The following is a 21,374-nucleotide window of genomic DNA, read 5'->3' on the forward strand; positions in this document are numbered from 1 at the left end:
CTTCCTCATTCACATGCTTACACACACATATACTGAAAATCAGTACATGTGTGGCTCAAGGCCAAGCTGAAACAGGAAGAAAAGCAGACTGACTAATCAAAAGTCCAGGCAGACCAACCAATAACACATATTTAAATAATGCATCTGTAGATGTAGCGTTTCAATGATCACTTATGCAAACGTTTAAATAGGGAGACAGTGGAAACACCAAGAGAGAGTCCAAGAGCTATTACAGCCTAAAATTAAAGGGTTAGTTTTATTAAAGCTAAATAATAGTACAAAAACAACTCAGGAATATGAACAATGGACAATAACTGCAAAAAAAAGCATATTCTGCGGGACAAACCAACTCAAAAAAAAAAAAAATACTGCCTCTAAATAAACTGCTGGTTGTCAGTTTGTATTAAATTGGGGAGAAACACTTGGTGGAAGCAGGGTCAGTGGAAGTGTGCAAATGACAATGAAAGACGATTCAGCAAAAATCAAGAGGAAGGAGAGGTCGAGAGAGAGGAGAAATAATGAATTTCTGCCAGAGACCTAACAAGAGAAAGAAAACGTTAAAAGGAAAAAAAATGTGACTCAGCAAGAGGAGCAATAATAAGAGCTGTCAGTTTAGTCCATTGATTTCATGCGATAAAATATGACAAAAATAGTGTGATAAATTCTGACTCCCTGACCCGTACATACCATGCTCAGTTACAGGCAATGTTTTAGTGGCCATTTAAAAACACAAGAAGCAGTGAGGTGGAATGAAAAAAATGCAAGATCTCAAAAAAATTAACTTCTTTTAAATTGATACCGCATTCTAAAAATGTATTCATAAGCGAAACTCTACGAAAGATAAGAGGTGTGAGCGCAACAGACTAAAGACGTCTGTCTAGCGCATGTTCACATAAAACAATGGAAAAGCAGAGCAGTAGAATGCAAAACGTCTGTGTGACTAACAGGGAACGTCCTGGCAAGTTTCTGTCAAAGTTATGAACAAACGGTCTTCCAGTAAAGCTGTGTGTGGGTTTCCAGTTCTTCCAGTAAGCATTCAAATCAAATTGAACATTCCCTTAATTAATGTTTTCTCTAATGTTCACATAACCAAGAGAAAAAAAAACTAAAAAAGAAACTTGACATTTTGAATGTTCAGAGAACATTCAGAGATAATGGTTTCCTAATTTAATGAGAATTTTAGCAAAACGTTCTTAGAACATTTTTCTTTTTAGCTGGGGAATTCACACGACACATTTATGTTCTCATCAAAGCTGGGCAGTTTTTATCTTGACACGCTATCTTAAAAACAGCTTGACTCGAAAATGGATTACAGTTATAGGCTTTTCTTATTTAGGTCTATATTTTAAAGTCAATTTCTGTATAGGTACATACCTAACATACCTAGTCTTGCCTATGTTTTTAATTTTATATATTTTTTTAAACATTCACTGGCATTGCCCATAATGAAAAAAAGAGATACCGTTCATAGGTGTGTTGTCCAAAGAGCACACTATAGGGGTTGTCACAAGTTCAGTACTTAAAACAGTAGAGCCTGGCAATAGCAACGGCACGGTCTTGGGTTCGATTTGCCAGGAAGGCATAAACTCATAAAAATGTTGCTTTCCGAATATACAAAATATACAATAAAACCTGTGATTAAACACCAGATATTTTAAGGTAAATCATTAGGGACAACAAAAGACATGAAAAAGCATCTTTTAGGCCCTCATGTGTTTCTGGAAGTGAGACTCTGTTGAAGTTTCCTTGTTCCGTACAGATATACTGAAAACAGCAGGAAGTGAGAATCAGCGGCAAAAGAGAGAAAATGAACGATCGAGAGGGTGGAAAAAGATTATATATTTTCCAGCCAACATTAGGTCTCCATATCTCATTGTACCTGTCTGCCAGTGGTTGACCTTTATATACAGTGTGTGTGTGTGTGTGTGTGTGTGTGTGCCCATACTTGGTGCAAGGAAACCTGAGGCAGCAGCAGGTGGATGATTAACCAACACAAATGACTAGCTGTACACACAAACGCATTTACACACACATACAAAGTGCACTTATTTTAACAAGACATACACAAAACGTCTACAAAAATTGCACAATTATAAAAAAAAAAAAAAATTTTCAAACAAAACAAACAAGCAAAACACAAACATTAACACTTTACAATAAGGTTCAATTTTTTAACATTAGTTAACTACATTAGTTACCATCAGTGTTGGGGAAAGTTACTTTTAAAAGGTAATGTATTACAATATTGGTTACTCCCTAAAAAAGTAACTAATTGTGTAACAGTTACTTTTTATGCAAGTGTACTTTTTATGTAAGTTACTTTTTAAGTAATTCATTACATTACTTTTGCGTTACTTTTTCTCACCTGGGCTGGGCTGGGCTTGTTTGTTTGTTTGTTTGTTTGTTTTAATAACAACAAAAAAAGGTCAATTTTTGGCAAAAGTAAAGGCCCTTTCAAACCAAAAGTGAAATGAATAAGCCTCAGGCTGAAGGAAATGCATATATTTACACCTGTACAGTAGAAGGCGCAGCTCAAACAAACCTTTCAGCTGTGCTGCCATTCTGGATTACAGAAGAATAGGATACAGGGGAAGGAAGTTCAACACACTTGTTTCTAAATGTAATATAAAATCTTTTTTGCTTATTGATATGGTTGAATTAAAGGTCAGCAGCAAAGACATTGGTTAATAAAGTGAGATTAAATACATAAAGTATATATGTGTAATTTAATATATTTAATTATTACAGGTTTGTGTAAAATTCTGAGATTGCATTTTACTGTTTTTAATCATTTTGAGGAATAATGAATGCATGTTCACATTTAGTCTAGACTAATAACCATCACACAGCGCACACAACACCTCTGCACTTTATTTCTCTCAACATGGGGACAGGAGAGCTGTCAGTGAATAAATGTGAAAAAGTAACTTGCATTACTTATTTGAAAAAGTAAATTAGATATTTTGTAGTAAATTGAAAAAGTAATGCATACTTTACTAGCTTCTTGAAAAAAGTAATACATAATTCAAATAATTACATAACTCAAGTTACTTGTAATGCATTACCCCCAAACACTGGTTACTATAAACTAAAAATGGAAATACTTCTAAAGCATATATTATATCTTAGTTCATTTTTTTTTATTTCAACATTTACTAATATATTTTAAAATCAAATTATTGGACCTGAGCTAACATAAGATAACAAACTAACAATGAATGGTCGCATGTATTAACTGGCATTAACAAACATCTATAAATATTGTATCATGTATTGCTCATTGTTAGGTAATATTAGTAAATTTGTGAATTAAGGTTAACTAATGGGACCTACTGAAAAAAGGGTTACATAAACTCCTTCAGTTGTGTGTTCATTTTGAATAACTATATAGGGTAATTTTAACTTCTAAAGTTATCAAATAAATGGCCTGTTACTAAATAACAAGTGATAGAAACAACAAATGATGGCTAAATGACCGCTCTTGGAAAGTTTGAGTGTGTGTTTGTAATCACAAGATAATGGTTTGTTATTATCTAAGATACTGATTGACAGAAATATCTGATCTTTGACTTCTTTAACACACAAGACAATACTTGACAATCAGCACATATAAACTCACGCACACAGGTACAGAAGAACAGACACACAAGGCTTTTGTGTGCAGAAAAATCAATTAGTATCTCTTGGGTGAAACTCCTTCAATCTCAGTGAAAGAAAAGTGTGAAATGTAGAGGAGCAGAACAATACACATGCTGGCCTCCCACTGAATACTGACAGCAAACACACACACACACACACACACACACACACACACCTGCTGTACAGAGCTGGGTCACCGTGGCTTGGAAAATGGATCAACAATGACATTTTGCATGATGGGGAAATAGCTCAGAGAAGAGTCATTCACAGAGATTTAACTCTAAATTCTATAATCACACATGTGTTTGTACTCCAGTTTGAAAAGATTGTAGATAATAGTGTGGTTATGCGGCTATGGTGTGAATGAATAACAAGGTTGTGATTTTTACACTCTTAAAAGTGCGCATTCAAATACACTCTCTCAAACACAGAAGATAATGAAAAAGCATTTGGGTCAATGACAAATAAGCGTGTCCATGAATCACGATAAAGAAAAGGGAAAATAATCTAGTTTAAAACACACGTGCCAAGTTCTTAGAAATGTATTATTTATAAGCATGTTTGTTTCATATGGTTTGAAAAACTAAACAAAAGTTTAAATTTGATATATGAAAGTTAAAAAACGGTGCAACCATCAAGTACAAAGTAACATATTTTCTTAAGACTGAATAAATATCATGAAGAATTGATAAATATTATCCGTTTTTGGGAGCCACATCACATGACATTTTACTATCGGTACTAACATTGCATTTTCATAAAAATGTGAGCAGGGGTGTGGTGATATGATATCTATGATATAATTTCCCGTTTTATGTTTTGGCATGTTGTTCAAACCAGATGACTTTGCTTTAACAGATAAAAGTTTTTCAAATATTAATAAGCAGTGTAGCAGTTTTTGTTGATATATGATTTTAAGTAATAATTACTAACAATTTCATTCTTTTAATGAGGCTTTTTCATAATGTTGCTACAAAGACAAGTTGCATCAGTATCACTCTAACATTTTTTTACTTCATTCCCCCCAAAAGTACAAAATAACTATAAATTAAGGATTTAAACCATCGAATATGCATATTCAAGTTAATGCATGTATGAAATGCATTTTTATGTATCTTTGAATAAGATATTGGGTGTCATGTCATTGGCCCATTTGTGTCTGACTTTTTGTTTATGTGTAGATGCATGGCAGGTCTTTAGTCATGACAAGGGCTCTTCAAACAATATACACTCTTTAGAGTAACCAAGAGAGCAAATAAAAGCCCTCACAGAGACACAAAAACTCTGCTGGTCTGAGTGTCATGAAGGACTCTCAGGGGTAAAACGTGGCTGAAAGACATGAGTGAGAGAGCGTTTTTGTGTCTGAATGTTGGGGTTTCAACAAGGTTTATACAAGGTGACCAGTGCATTAACACTCAAAGTTTGTTGCCTTGCCAACAGATAATCTGGTAAGTTAATGTTTATTGCTGAAGAGACTTTTAAAACAGCTCATTTTAAGAAACCACTCACATGATGAACCGAAAAGTGCAGAACCTTGCGTCCTTCTCAGTGACTAAGCAAAAACTCTCTATAATTATTAAACCTCATCTCTGACAAAGGTTGACCTTTGCGACACAACATAATCACTGCGCAGATCATTAACATTAACTTTCTCTAAACGAGAATCCACAATTCCATTTAACTTTACCACATTTTCTATTAATCAATACATAATGGCTATGTAAACCCTAGTGGGCAAGCAATAGGGGTTTTCCAGTGGCCAGTGATCAATATCAAAAGATCAACGTGACCAAAGGTCGATAGAATGGTGATATATACATAATATGATTTAATTATAGCAAATGAGAACTGCTGAAATCAAATGGATACTTAATATTTAATCAACTTCAACTTAAAGTTCCCTAAATTTAACTTAAGAACATATGTTATCCAGCAAAAAAGCTGCTGATTGATTTTGAACCTGACACATGAGGGAACAACCACTTCTGTTAATTGCCCAAGCAGTTACATTTACAGGCTAAAATGTCGGCAGATAAATCTACTTATGTGCACTTCATGATGAGATCCAAACAGCTTACGCGCTTTATGTCTTCATGTAGACAGAGAATAAACCTCTATGTCACAATAACAATCAATCTGAAATACTAAGTGACAGAAATTCAAAAAAAAAAAAAAAAAAAAAAAAAAATATGGGTAAATCATTGAAAGAATGTGTCATATTTCACCTAAAAAAAAATAATAAAAAAAATAAAAATCTAAATTAAGCACATTCAAATCCCTCCTGTTTTAATGACTATAATGTAACAAATTGTATTACAGAAATGAGAAAGATCTAACAAGAATAACCACCTAGAAAATAAAATAATAATAATAAAAATAATAATAAAATAATAAAAATAAAAAACGGTGTGTAAATGATCCTATATTTTAGCTATGTGCATTGTAGATGAACATCTGGATTAGAGGAGGACACTATGATTTTACATAAAGAGCACATTACGGTTCCTTAAAGCAGAACACGGCCTTTAAACTTTGCCAGACAGTGTGAGAGACGTGTGGACATGGGGACCGTCATACCCACAACACAATTCTCAATTCCTGTAGTCCTCAGTTTCAATTCTCTATGAAAACAGGCTACAGTAAAACATTTATCCAGTCATTCATATGAAGCACACACAACAATTTTTGTTCTCACGAATAAGAAACTAGTCAAAAATGGCCAAGCACAATCGTCTGAAAGGCTTTAAGTAAAAAAAAATCTTAAAATGAATGATTTTTGTAATTGTAGTACTTAATCCATGGCACATTTTCCATGCTATCTCCATGAATGAAAATAAAAAATGTGAATTTATACCTTAATATCTTAAATCAAAATGTAGAGTAAAATCATTAATAAAGGGAGTGATATTACATTTTGTTTTAAAAAAAAATATGTTATTATGTTACAAAATCACATTTTATTGTGATTTTTATTGTGTCTCTGGACTTAAATACCATTCAAAATGAATAGTGCATAAGGGTTAAACTAATTTTATCGTAGGTGCCAAGACCACATTGCTAAGTTTTTCATCTAGTATTTATTATTTCAGCTTTACAATTATAAATAGTTTAAATTGTGGTTAAAATAGCAACACTGATAACAATCAATAACAAAACAGGAAGAAGGAAGTAGAAAAACTTAAAATGAATAAGGTTAAGTGCACACAAGAAACACAACATCACATAAATTAATCATTTTGTTTTTGCATACACACAGACAGACAGACACACACACACTGTAAAAAGCCCTTCAAGTGTGTTGTCTGTAGGAATTAATTTTAAAAGGTATATTTTTTCCAATAAATTGATTCCCTTTTCTTTTTGAATTAATTTAAGTTTTACATAAGTAAAAAGTGTGAATGTATTTGTAACTTATTATTACCTATCAAAAAATTGATTTTACTGACCTTCACAATAAATTGCTTCTACAAAACTCTATTTAAGTGTTTATATCCAAAGTAAAACGTCACGACCCGCCCACATGCTGCAGCAGAACAACGAGACCGTTCATTGTTTGTCACCTGTATCGGACCAGTTTCGGATTTCTGTGGAGTTTTTGAAGGCTTTATACAACGTGTAATCGAAGTAAGTAACTATTTACATTGCATAAAGTTAGGTTTTAGCCGAATGAGCATGCATTTATTGCACTATAAACGTTAAGTTTGTCAGGTTTGCAGGCGCCGCATGAGGCCTTACCGAAGGTCTTGACATTAATATTAAACATATGTTAACTGCTAGGTTTGTAGTTACTGTTGTTGCCCTACATGATTGAAAAAGATGAGGACATAATATATTCCTGGCGCTTTAACTTAATCTGTTGATATATTTGTCTGAAATATTTTGAAACCATTTGTTCAAGTAGAAAGATTAAATATTTCTTTTGCATTGTAATAACATCAATGATCCTGATATTTTAATAAATAAACTCTTCTTTCATTTGTGTTGCTTCTTTAGAAGACCATCAGATCTACTTGGAGGAGGAGTTCATGGAGTAGGTAAGCTCTTTAGTAGGTGGAATTGAGGTAAATGTTTCAGAGGTTTGTTGTTATCTGTCATTTAGATTAATTAAGGTAACCAAAAGTTATTGAGAGTCGGGAAAAAAGGAAAAAAAAAAAAATAAATAATAATCTCATTCCATTTCTATATAGAAGCCAGCAAGAAAAGGGACGTTAAAAGCATAAATGCCGATGACCAGGACATATAGCTGGAGAAGAATGGAAGTAGTTGTCCAGTCCCCCGATGTGGCAAAATTTAAAGAAAGATGGCCTGCCCTCTTTGAACCATTCCAGGTAAATGTTTTAGCACTGACATGCTGCTCATTCAGTTTTTTTAAAAAGGCAAATAATAGTGAACAAGCTTGTTTATGTAATGCTAGACACACTTTTTGCTGACCGCATACTGAAGACCCATCCCACATATTTTATGGAGTATTGGATTGCATAAAAATGAAAGTTTGCTAATTCTTTACACATCTTGAGTGTTCCAAATAACAGTCAAACAATTGATGTATTACAGATAAATGAAGAAAAAAACATTTTTGATTACAGCTCCTAATTCATTTTAAGGTTAAATAAAAAAAAAAAAAAAAAAAATATATATATATATATATATATATATATAATATATGCTTTATCAGACCCACACTGATAAATGCATTGTATGTTTGTAGTTATATGGCCTGCAAGATTCAGTTTTTCATTATTCACTTACCAACTATAGGATCCAAGTACCTCTGTGGTGAAGAAGAGAGACATGACTCTGAGATGCCTCATTGAATACATGGGAGAGAGTGAGCAGGAGCTCATCTCTGACTACTGTAAGTATTTTTTAAAAAGCATAGTTTGACTTTTTTGGGGAAAAGCACGTATTCCTCAGATATCAATCTTATGTCTGTCTGAGTTTAGTACAGAGCTGAAGTTGGGGATTGGTTAGCTTGTCTTAGAACACATACTATAATTGGGTGGAAATGGCTAGTCTGGCTCTGTCAAAAATTCAAAAACAGACCTACAAACACCAAAATGTATGTGCAGGAACCAGTGTCCAACATTAACCTTTTGGTCTTCCAGTGGCTAGTAGAGTTGATTTAAAAGATACTGTCATATTTTTCAACTGCAGCTTCACAGAAGTAAAATCTTTGTTTTATAATAATGCAGGAGTCATAATCATCTGATGATATAACTGTAAGCATGGTATTTTCAGATACTTTTACTTAACCACACCTATGTGTTACCAGCTAAACCCCTCTCCCCTTTAAGGATTTAGGCCTTGGAGGTTACTTGTGTATGTGATGTAGTCTAGCAGGTTTGTTGTGGCAAGTGAGTCTCTACTGAAAGTTGTACTATGAAGCCAGTTCAACAGGCCATGTTCAACAGGCCAACGTTTTGTGAACTTTAATGTGTGATTTTACTGAAGGCTTTTGAAGATTGTTCTCTGCTGCCACTTATTGTTCTGTTTGTCTCATACAGGGAAAAACGGACAGCAGTGTCCACGAGGACTTGAAAATGCGCAATATGCAGATATATGTCTGCCGTGAACCAGATGCAGTGGGCATCATCATTGAGGGAATCCCAGTGCTTACTGATCTTGGAAATCTGGCCAGGGCATGTTGCCTGCTTCTGGGGATGACATATGCTCTGAACCTGCAGTATCCACCACAACTCTGCAAAACATTTGAGGTGTTCCAAAGACTTTTTACAGGACTTGACACACTTGACGCACCCAAAGCCTTCCTCCCAATTCATGACACTAAACAACAAACTTCTGAGTAGGTTGGTCAAATGCCAGCCTCACACTCAATGTCAATCTTGTGTTTTTCAGAGCTTTTCAGAAGATTGTTCTGTTATATAAAAGAAGTTTCTGTAATTTTTAATGTTAAAATGTTTACATTACCATTATTGTGTTACATTAACATTAAAATTGATTACAGAAAATTAGTGCACCCAATTGTTTGTATATGGCAGCTGTTATATAGTAATAAAAGTTGGAAACGAATACCTCTCTTTCCTTATTTATTAAAGTTATGGCAATGCTAACTAATTATTTCAAGTGGATTAAAGAAATAATTTGTCTAAATTAATGAGAGTAAATGAATTCATTAAAATCAAAAAGTTTAATTTTTTATTTTAAATGTTACTTATTTTAACTAAGTACGATTTGGTCAATGTGCTGCTCTTTGTCACAATGGCTAAACTCAAATGATTTGCTTTATCTTGTAGACTCTACTTCTTTTTTTAGCTTACAGTAAAATACATAATATTGATTTTTACCAACTCAAAATACCAAGAAGTTCACTAAACTTACAAAAAGTAGTTGGAAAATATTGCCTTAATTTTTTTGAGTTGAATTTAAGCAACAGTTTTTACAGTGCAGATCCAAGTGGACAAATCATATCATTTCACTGCGTTTTACCTTTGAAACTACACTGCACATGAATGAGCACTGGGATGAACCACACACACAGACACACACACGCTGATGACATCTTGAGGTTTCTTATCTTGTAGTTTGAACTCTTCACTCCTGCGGTTAATCTACTTACTGCAACGCAATGTGATGAGGCCTGATCAAACACAATCCTCTGACACAAACACACGCAGCTGATGATCTGCTCAAAAATGCCTCCTGTAAGCACGTTTCTGATGTCTCATCACTTTCTCTTGATGATTTTTCTGTGAGAAATCTGCACATGGAGAATCAAGATACCTGACTGAAGATATACGGGAACCTTTCTGATAACACGCGCAGGTCTGGGCCCACCCCAACAGCAAACATAAGACAGAAGAAGTCGAGTCCAAAGACCAACAACCAACACTTCGCACTGTGACGCACAATTACATTTTACACTTTTTTACGCTCACTTGCATAAACACACAACGCTAAAGTACACATGATGCTATTTTCACTTCTTTTATTTCCATTACTCTTGAATATCTGGTAAGGTTTCATTTGTCAACATAAGTTAACATGAACTAAAATGAACAACACTTTTACAACATGTATTAATCTTGATGTTAATTTCAACTTTTGCTAATACATTATTGAAACCAAAAATAATGTTTGTTAACATTAGTGCTAACAATTTATTTTACAGTGTCCTTGATCCACGTTACATGTACACTGTAAAAATATAATTTTTTGGTTGGTTTAGCTTAAAAAAGTAAGTAGAAATGTTGAGTTCATTGAAATTAAAAATGTCTGAGTTAATCAGAAACTCAAAATATTATGTTATCTGAACCACATTAAGAAAGTTGATTTGACAAAAGAAAAAGTTGTGATAAATCATGAAAATAACTTTTTACAGTTTATAAATTATGCATAATTACATGCAACCCTAAATCAAACCACAAATCCTAACCTTAACCCTATAGTAAGTACATGCACTTAATTATTATTACTCTGTAATTAAATAATTACACTGACACCTTAAAATAAAGAGTAACCAGATTAATAAATGCTTTAAAAATATATTGCTCATTGTTAGTTCATGTAAACCAATGCATTAACTAATGTTATCAAATGAGATCTTAATGTAAAACGTCACCAAATATCCATACTATACGCGTTTTGCTTTTTAAAGTTCCCCTGAAGGTCATAAAAGGTTGTTACAACATAGACGCATAAGTAAAGATCAACTATTTAAATAAGACATCAGCCAAAACTAAACAAGTGCTCACAAACAGAAAAAAAAACACACACGTACTTCAGAATCCCAGCAGTCACAGACACACAGGCATTGAAAAAACAAACACAGACGTTACCTGTCTTTTCAGGTGAGTGAATGTGTGTCCGAGTGGCAGTGTAGCTGCTGTTTCACTCACACACAGTCACACACACACACACACTCAGGCCTTCTGTCTGTCTGGCGTCAGCGGTTACTCTCTTCTCTCTCTCGGTCAGTCTCTCGCTCTCACACACACAGTCTGTGGGGTAGAGAGGAGGAGTGTTTGATTGGAGGTGCAGTTGGTAAAAGAGTGTTTACTCAGTGCATGTGAGGGGTGGGGCAGTGCAAAGGTGCCCCCTCCTACACCTATCTCCTATATTTATTTATTTCTTTCTTCCTTTTCCTTGTCACACCCAAGAACACTTCTCTCCAGTTTTTCTGGAAGCAAACGAGATGTCTGTGCGTGTGCGTGTGACTGTGTGCGCTGGGCTGTGAATGAGGTTGTCTACTGACTAAGCAACAGTTCATTACAGGTGGCAACTGACTGAAAACCATTCAGCCTGACCTGAAATCAATTTCCTGAAATCCTGCATTCAAAAACATTTAAAGACAAAAAGTTTGAAGCTCAGCGGCCCGCACGCTCTCTTAAACCTGGAAAGGTCTCTGAAATCTTCTCATTCCTGTTCCTAAGAAACAGGTACTTACACGTTACAGTGTGTTTTGTGTTGCTTTAGTTACGTAGATAAGGTGGAAATCATCGATTCGCAAATGTGTGTGTATTTTAACCACCACTGCACGTATAAAATGAAAACAATAATGAAAAACAATTGTGCACCACAAACATAATCCAAAACATTTATCAGCATTTATAAGTGAACAAACTCAATACTTCTTCCACACTGAAAAGTTTTACATCTAAAAAAATGAATATTACTTGTGAGAAATATGTTTAAAATGACATTTCAAGAAGAATCTAGTAATATTATTAGCTTTTTCTTTTTACATGGAGCGAGTCTACTAATCACTGATTTTCTAGTGACTATCGTAAGCTTTGACGTGAAAGGCAGCAGATTGGGAAAATATACTCTATGGAAAATATATATTTCATGCTTTTAAGACCCCTTTAAAAAAATGCCACTTCTACTATAATATAATGACATATTTTAGATTTAAGATTTACACACAAATGCTTTATTTTATATATAATATTTTATTATTTACATTCTTTTATATATTATTTTTTTTATATACGTTGTATTGACCGTTATGTCTAACAGTCAGGGTAATATAAACAGAAATATCTGATTGTACACTACACTCTAAAAAATGCTGGGTTAAATAAGGACAAACCCAGGGATTGGGTTGTTTTCACCCAGCCATTTTTTTCAACCAATTTTGGATTTATTTTTTTAGCCAGCAATATAGCAATATAGAAAAAGGCATGTTTTTGCTCACAAATTTGTGGGGCAAATTTGTGGGATATTTTAAGCTGAAACTCGACCAGACCAGAGACTTATATTACACCTTGTGAAAGAGGGCATAATAGGTTTAACCCAACCTGCTGGGTTTGTCCATATTTAACCCAACTTGGGTTGTTTTTAACCCAGCATTTTTTAAGAGTGTACCATTCAAAAGTTTGGTGTCAGTCATTTTTTTAAATAAAAATTAATTAATTAACACTTTTATTCAACAAGGATGCATAAAAAGTTATCAATCAAAAGTAAAGACGTTTATAAACTTACAAAAGATTTCTAATTCAAATTAATGCTGTTCTTTTGAACTTTCTAATCATCAAAGAAGAAAGAAAAAAAAAATCAAACACAATTGTTTTCAGCTTTGATAATAAAGTGTGTTTCTTGAGCACCATTTCAGCATATTAGAATGATTTCTGAGGGATCATGTGACACTGAAGACTGGAGTAATGACGCTGAAAATTCAGCTTTGCCATCACAGGAATAAATTAAATTTAAAATAACATTAAAACAGAAAATAGTTATTTTAAATTGTAATAATATTTCACAATTTTACAGTTTTTACTGTATTTTTTTATCAAATAAATGCAGCCTTGGTGAGGATAAGAGACATTGTTTAAAACATGAATAACTTACTAACCCAAAACGTTTGAATGGTAGTGTACCTTTAACACTTTCTACACTTAGTTCACGGAAGTGTTATTTATCAACTACCCGATTATATTTTTCTGCAGTGTCAGTAAGATGTCATATGATGATGGTCACTTGTTACACATTCAGCTGTAAAACATCTTGGGGGTGGGAAGAGGGAGGGGGATGGGAGAAGTGCAACAGGGGATGTGCATATACAGGAAATGACGTTGCGCTTAAGAGCCGAAACAGTTTTTGTTCTAGGTGGTTGGCTGATCACAAAAAACCCTAGCAGCCACACAAAATACACACACACACACACACACACACACGTTTTTTTTTCTTTGTGTTACTTTCTCACAAAAACTCATTCTGTATGATTTATAAGTTTTTTGAAAAATGGGGACATGGAGTAATGTCCTCATAAGTCACCCTCTCCTTGTAATACCTATGTCATATGTCATTATACAAATCTGTGTCCTGATATGTCACAAAAATACGCACACACACACAAACAAAGGTGGCAAACCAGTTGAATGGATCCCTCAACCATCTACAACAGTCCTGAGCTCAAAATGCTAGTGCACACACACATTCATTCACAAGGAAACATTTCAGAAATTTTTCCACACTCACTCAAAATGCAACCTTGAGATGTAAAATAGCACCATCAGTGATTATCTTTTTAATCATTGGCAACATTATAAAACCTGAGCACATGATGCATTGTGGGTAGGCTATAAAGCAGGGTGAGGCTGTGTAGAAAGTCAACATGCCTTGAGAGGGTGCAAAGTCTGCCTTTATAGCCTTATCAGTGCCCATTATAAACATGTAAAATCCTTCTCCTTCATTGACTTCAAGTCTCTTTCCTTCTGTTCTTCCACAATATGGAGGATGACAGAAAAATGGACAGAGTATTAGATAAACATAAATTAAACTTGTATCCTCAAGCGACGGGGATAGAAGACGTGTGCGTGTGTGAGTGTGTGTGTTTACTGAGGGGGGATAAAGATAGAATGTATAAGTATGTTTTAGTTTTGTACACATTGCGTCACACATTGCCGGGTAGAGGTAACTGGAAAATCAGGTTTAACTCACACTTCAACACTGTACGAATACATGAATAGACTAAAGACACAGGCAGACACGCAAACAGACATGCGCTCTGCTAGTAATACAGTAGATCTCTGAGTCAAGGTCATCTGATGGTGATTGTGCTGATGGCTCAACCGCTCAAGAGCTTTAAATATCTCCAGACATGGAAGAGCCATATTGAAGTGTAATACATAGTGTGATTTTGGGCCTATAGGATTTCACTGTAGGCAGGGATATAAAGTGCATTGGCACATTAATAGAAATAAAGAATAAAAACTTAAGATAAGATTTATTTAGAAGAGAAAATTTCAGTGAACTTTGACCTGTGAATTAGCGTAGTGCGAATATATTTGACCAATAGGGGATCCAAACATCATAGACTGACTTTAAAGCTACAGGTTTTTAAGTGTATTGCCAAAGTGAAAATTATGAAACACACACACGTCTTTCCAGTTACCTCTACCCGGCAATATGTGACGCAATGCGTTCAACACTAAAACACACTTACACATTCTATCTTTATCCCCCCTCAATACACACACACACACACACACACACATCTTATGAAATGATTATTAGTTGTTATTTGTGATTTATTTAAAAACAGAAGCCCTAGGAATGCGACGGTGAACAAATCTATTGTGTGTCAAAGAAATTTCAAGGGTAGTGTGGAAGAGGTCTCTGTACTCCCTTGGTTGTCACCACATTATGTCACTGCTCATTTGGGTGAACTATCACTTAAAGGGATAGTTCACCCAAAAACAAAAATTCTGTCATCCCAAAAGACTTTTGTTCATGTTCGAAACACAGATTAAGATATTTTCAATGAAGCCTGTGAGATTTCTGAAACCTGAGATTTCCTGACACTTCAAAAATTCATAAAGACATCGTAAAATTAATGAATGAATCAAGTAGTTTAATTCAAGTCTTCAGAACATTTATATGGATTACTTTTCTTTGCCTGGCAAGGCCAGACTGATATATCTTCTACAAGATATATCAGTCTGGTCAGTCCGTCCTCCGTCACGATTCGAGTCAACTCCAAACCGTACCGTGCAATCAAATTCGTCTATTTCAGTGACGCGAACAGCATCACTCTAGTGCGGTGAAAGTCCCTTCAATATCAACAAAGATTGCGCACTGGAGACCTGAGAGTTCGTTCTACTCAGCCGTGAATTCAGTTTTAAATGACCAAAATCACATTAATTATTTACTTTTCGCTGTTGACTCTCTTGTCGCTTTGCTAACGTCATATCCTCCCTTCTCTGATTGGTTTTTATTTGCTCCGCCCTAGAAAATCGAACTTATTCAATGGCCGACCAGACTCATCCGCTGGTACAGTGGTGAGGCTGGATTTTCCAGGCAATACTTTTCTGATGTATTTATGAACATTTTGAAGCATCAAAGTACAGATGTAAAGGATTTTCAGTAAAAGACTAGAAATCTCTCAGGTTTCCTTAAAAATATCTTCATTTGTGTTTCACAGAAGTCTTATGAGGGTGAGTATAATGACTTAATTAATTTTGGGGTGAACCATTTGTCCCTGTCACTAATGCCAAGTCTTATTGGAAATGAATGACTTCCTGGTTTTTTGTTGATCTCTCCTTCACTGGTTAACACTTCATGTAAATCAGCGATGCACTGTGTTAATTTTAATGTTAAGAGAAAAGTGGTTACTTTTTTGTACTATTCCGTTGTTCCAGTTGAAAAACCAACGTTGAAGGTCTTAGCTAACGGACAGGGTGTTCTTACAGAAAAGGAAACACTTGTGAATGTGTGATTCTTCGGTAACAATGCAAGAGGAATGTGATGTTTTAAATAGTTACATTTAAACTGCTAGGGACCATTGCGTTCTCTTAACCATTCATTCCACACATACACACACTACAGCAGATTTAAACATCAAAATGTGAGTGGTACATTGGTAATGCAATTAAGATGTAAGTACTATATAACAGTATTCATTCACACACCAATGCTGCTTTTGTGTGGTTTGTTGGGTTCAATGGATGGGGCCTATTATTACTCACTACAACAAAGTAAAGAAGAAAGGGGAGAGAGAGCAGTGTGTAATGAAGCGGCATAAAAGCATTAGCAAGACAGAGAGAAATTGACCGACTTGATTCGGACATGCAGAACTTGTGTCACTAAGGAGACCGGTGTGTGTGTGTATGTGTGTGTGTGCAGCACACGGTGGGATATCCCAAATTAAGTCTTTGGTCTAAAAGAGCTCCACCCCTCAGAAGTCACTATTAATCAAACTACCTGGAGTAGAACCATGCTGAACACACACACACACATACAGCTCTTTTAGTCTGTCTATAGAGACAGTATAAGAATGCATTCATTGTGAAGTGCAGGTATTTGGTGTGTATTAGAGAGAGAGATGGGAAGAAAAGCAGAAGGGAGAGAGAGGAGATCCTGTTTCACTCACTCACACACACACACACACACACACACACACACACACACACACACACACACTTACTTGTCCAGATGTCTGTCAGGGTTAAAGTCATGCTGAGGAGGTCACATGATCAGTCATATGACTATAAGAACACAAAAAGAGAGGTGACCTGTCTTTCTCTTTCTCCATTTCCTTCTTTATATCTAATAGTACATCAAGAGTCGAGAAAGACTGACTGAAGTGCTGAAGGTGGATGAATAAGAAATGTGTGTGTTTCCCGCAAAGAGGAAACAAAAGTACTGAGTCAATAAGTAATGTAGAATTGAGAAATGTCCCTAAATCTTATCATTCGAGTTTGTGGGGATCAAGAAAAGAAAGTGACTGATTTGATTTGGTTCCCCACCCATTGATTCATTAAAATGGACAGTTTGAACTAATTCATGCAAATTATCCAAACAACTCTAAAAGCATTTTTTGCTTCTGACCTAACATTTAAATCTGTCAAAAAACTGAATGGATTCATCAAAACAGACTATTTGAACTGATTCATGTTAATTAACTGAATTCAGAAACTCTAATGGCATTTCTGCTTAAGTTTAAACCAGAGGCACAATCAAACCATATCTGTCTCAGCATTCATACTCGATTTGCGAGACAAAATTGACATCTTTAGGAAACTCAATGGCCAAATAAAAAGAAAATTAAATTCATTGTGATATTCACAAAATTAATAAAAGTTTAAATGTGTATATAAATTCTAAAAACACATATGCACCTGAATATGCTGGCTTCTGAGAATCAGATAAGCATCTGAATGGAGACGGAGAGAACTGGTTCAAGTCAGAGCCACAGCCAATCCATTTTCAAACACACACACACACACACACAAGTGCATGCACTACTGGGCCCCCAAAGGTTTGTCACCAAATAAACATGCCTACACATTTAACTGATGCGGTATTTAGAGTAACAACAGAGAGTCACATGACCAGTGAGACGTGTACACACAGAGACAAGTTATCTTTTCTTTGTACTTCACTTCAGTGTTAATTCTTCTCTAGTTCATTTAATTTCTTTTTAACTACATCCCCACAATGCAAAGCCACAGCGTGTCAGCTCTCAAGACCACTGACCTCTTTACCCCCTACATGAAATAACCCATTCATAGACACACATGTCGGGTTTTCATGTTTTATGGGGACATTCCATAGACGTAATGATTTTTATACTGTACAAACTATATATTCTTTCCCCTAACCCTAAACCTACCAATCGTATATGTATTTTTACATATTCAAAAAACATCATTTACTTTGATTTATAATCTGCTTTTCTCATGGGGACCAAAAATGTCCTGACAAAGACAAGGAATTTAGATATTGCCAACTTTTTGGGGATGACAATATCTGAAACACACACATTTACCATGATATCTAATAAAAGACTTGGACTTCTATGGATTTTTGGTTTACTTATGAATCGTTTTTACAGTTCAAAAAGTCTGGATTTCCCAAGGGAGGTTTTGTATGATTTAGCTCTCTTCTGCAGACAAAATTGTACCTCAGGTAGAGCAAAGTAAACACACCCACCCACGCACACACACATTTACTATTGTTCTTATATAAATCTAATTACTATAATTGCTACAAACTAACCCTAACTCTAAAAGAAAACTTCCATTTTTAGATTAAACTATTTGTTTATGATATACAGTATTCAAGTCATTTTGTCTTTTAAGGAATCTTTTGGGCATCCCTAAACTAGGGTTTTTATCAGATGTAGCTACTTTTGTGGAGACAACTTAAACCCACATGAAAGCTGAAGCACTTATTATATGAATCAGACATCATTGACAGAAAAAACAAGATTCCACAGCTCAAGAAACAATTTTTGCTTAATAAAAAGTTATTAATCTTTAAAGTGAAGTGTGTCTTGTCCTTTCCCCTTTGAAAAAAAAAGTACACGTCATTATATTGACTATGAAGACTCTTAAATTGGCTAGAACGGGCCTTCTTTCAATCTTTTTCACTAGTTATTTTTTCTCTTAGATTGAGCCATCTCTGTCAGAAACCTGATTCTCTCACACACACTAAATTATAGCACACCCCCTGAGTGCAGTTACACAACACACATACACACACAAAAGACCCGCAGAGCAACTTTCAACACAGTTTTCGCAACACAAGGACATTCTAACCTTACAACTGTAAGATGGAAAAAAGAACAAAAAAAGGAGGGAGAGCGGGAGGGAAAGAGAGAGAGATGTCAATTTAACTCTATGAAAATAAATAAGGTCAGAGGGGAGAACATGATCGCTGGACCATCTGTGAGAAGATGACACAGAGAGAACAAGGAAGGAAAACAGATAAAACATGAGACACTAAAGGAGAGAATCACAAATAGACAATGTACGAACTTACCTGCGTTTTAATAGCTGTCAAAGAGAATCTACGTGTTGCATTAATCAAAGGTACAGCAGATCAGCTACATTCATCCCTGTTTCTCTGTATTTCACCCTTTATCGTGTCTGTTCTTGCAGGTTTTGACAGTCCAGAGTGATGAAAATAACTTTAAGTTTCTCTTTTTTTTTCTTTTAGTTTCTGTCTCCAAACTGTTTCACTTCCCCGTCCTTGCTGTTCGTTCCCCTGTGTCTCTCCTTCACTGGCGAGGAGGAGGAGGAGGGAGGGAAAATGAGAGAGAGAGAGAGAGAGAGAGAGCGGGCGGAGAAAGAAAGAGAGTAATTAGCGCTAGTCTCTGTACCTGCCTCTCACTGACATAATCTTCACATTCCTCTGCTGTGAGGAGGAAAAAATGAACCAAAAAAATCTAGGAATACAGGCCCAGTCTGAAATCCAGAAGGTCAAAAACAAACTTTTCGCAAAACAAAATATATATAATGATATACAATCTTCAGACACTGATAAAAATAGAGAGAGAGTGTTTGTATGTGTGTGTGGGTCTGTGTCTACAGCAGTTAGTACCGGGAAATGTTTCTCACCGGGCTGGTCCAAGCAACCTGTTCCCTTCTGTGTGTGTGTGTGTCTCAGAAACTCACCAAACCAGAATGCTTCCAGGCTCTCGGATTGGAAACGCTATCCTCCCTCAACCTGGAGACTGGCCAGAGCAGCATTCCACACACACACACACACATGCACCTTACAAATATAAGAACTCACCATCCCATTTGGTTTCTGATTTATACAATAAAGGCCTCAAAGTGAACACACACTCTTGAGTTTCTCACAGACCTCTGGCAATGACTAAATAAAAAGAAAAAAATGAATCACTCCATCTCCCAAATAACCATTTCACCCAGTTCACTGACCTCTAGCTTGTGTGTGTATTTTGAATTATGATTTCATGAAATGCGGTCATACGGACACAACATGTCATATTAATCAATAAAATAAATTACACTTAAATCAGTAGTTTATCCAAAAGTTTCTCAGTTACAAACTCGGAGGTAACACTTTATTTTAACGTGACTCATTTACACATTAATTGTACTTACAATAGTTATAACTACAAATTATGCATAATTACAATAACTCTTAAACATACCCTAATCGGTAACACTTTATTTTACAGTGTCATTGTTAGATTTTTTTACAAGAAGTTACTATAGTAATTTAATGCACACTGTAAAAAAAAATCCCAGTAAAATTTACAGTAAAAAAACGGCAGCTGTGGTTGCCAGAACTTTACCGTTTAAAAAAATCCAGTAGCAACGTAAAAAAAAAATCTGTTAAATTTACGGTAAAATAACGTATTTCATTAACTGATATAATGTTCATTTAAAATATAGAAGGTTCACACAGTGTCATTCTCACACACACTAAACACCATCATGGTAACATGCATGAAATTTAAAAATGCAATAAACATTCATTTAACAACATTAGATGTAACATAAAACCCTAATGTATATAACTGATTAGAAAAAAATTAGAAAAACTAAGAAGAAACAGAGTTATTTCAACGAAAATATATCAAATGTGAAGTGTCATGCAGAGAATTGTGGGAATGTCAATTTACGGTTTTTCACTGTAAATTTTACAATGAATTGTTATTTTTGACTTCCCAAAAACTGAGAATTTAACGGTATTTTACCGTAAAATTACATTAAATATACTGTTAGATCTATTACAGTTATTCACCGTATATAGTATGGAAACTTTCTGTAAACCAATTGACAGTTTTTCACTGCAGCATTTTTACAGTCTTTTACTGTTAAAATCACGGTCATTTTTTACAGTGCATAAAAACATGCAGTTGAAGTTTAACACAATGCAGCACTTCCAGGTTCTACGTTAGAATGTTAGCTCAGTACTGGTCGACGCTGTTCACGTGAACTCTACGACACGTGTGTGATGCTGACGCAGGAGCCGGCCAATAATGAGGCACGGTTCTGAAGTAGAAAACGGAAGAACCG

General features: G+C 35.0%; 1 protein-coding gene across 8 annotated transcripts in view; it reads right to left on the bottom strand.

The window, feature by feature from the left end:
- The window catches only part of rbm47 (RNA binding motif protein 47), a 39,507-nt gene extending 19,900 nt beyond the window's left edge, over nt 1-19,607 (bottom strand). For 2 of the 8 annotated variants that reach the window (XM_067402563.1, XM_067402562.1), the window contains exons 1-2: nt 19,363-19,603; nt 11,436-11,597 (exon numbers count right to left, since the gene is read on the bottom strand). The gene's annotated coding sequence lies outside the window, so the exon portion shown is untranslated. Of the gene's footprint in view, nt 1-10,086; nt 10,108-11,377; nt 11,398-11,435; nt 11,598-17,023; nt 17,085-19,362 lie in introns of those variants that run through there. The other 6 variants (XM_067402554.1, XM_067402553.1, XM_067402558.1 and 3 more) reach the window with 6 other exon arrangements.
- Between the last annotated feature and the right edge of the window lie 1,767 nt (nt 19,608-21,374).

The sequence above is a fragment of the Chanodichthys erythropterus genome, chromosome 12 (genome assembly GCF_024489055.1).
Source record: "Chanodichthys erythropterus isolate Z2021 chromosome 12, ASM2448905v1, whole genome shotgun sequence".
NCBI classification, from domain to species: Eukaryota; Metazoa; Chordata; class Actinopteri; order Cypriniformes; family Xenocyprididae; genus Chanodichthys; species Chanodichthys erythropterus.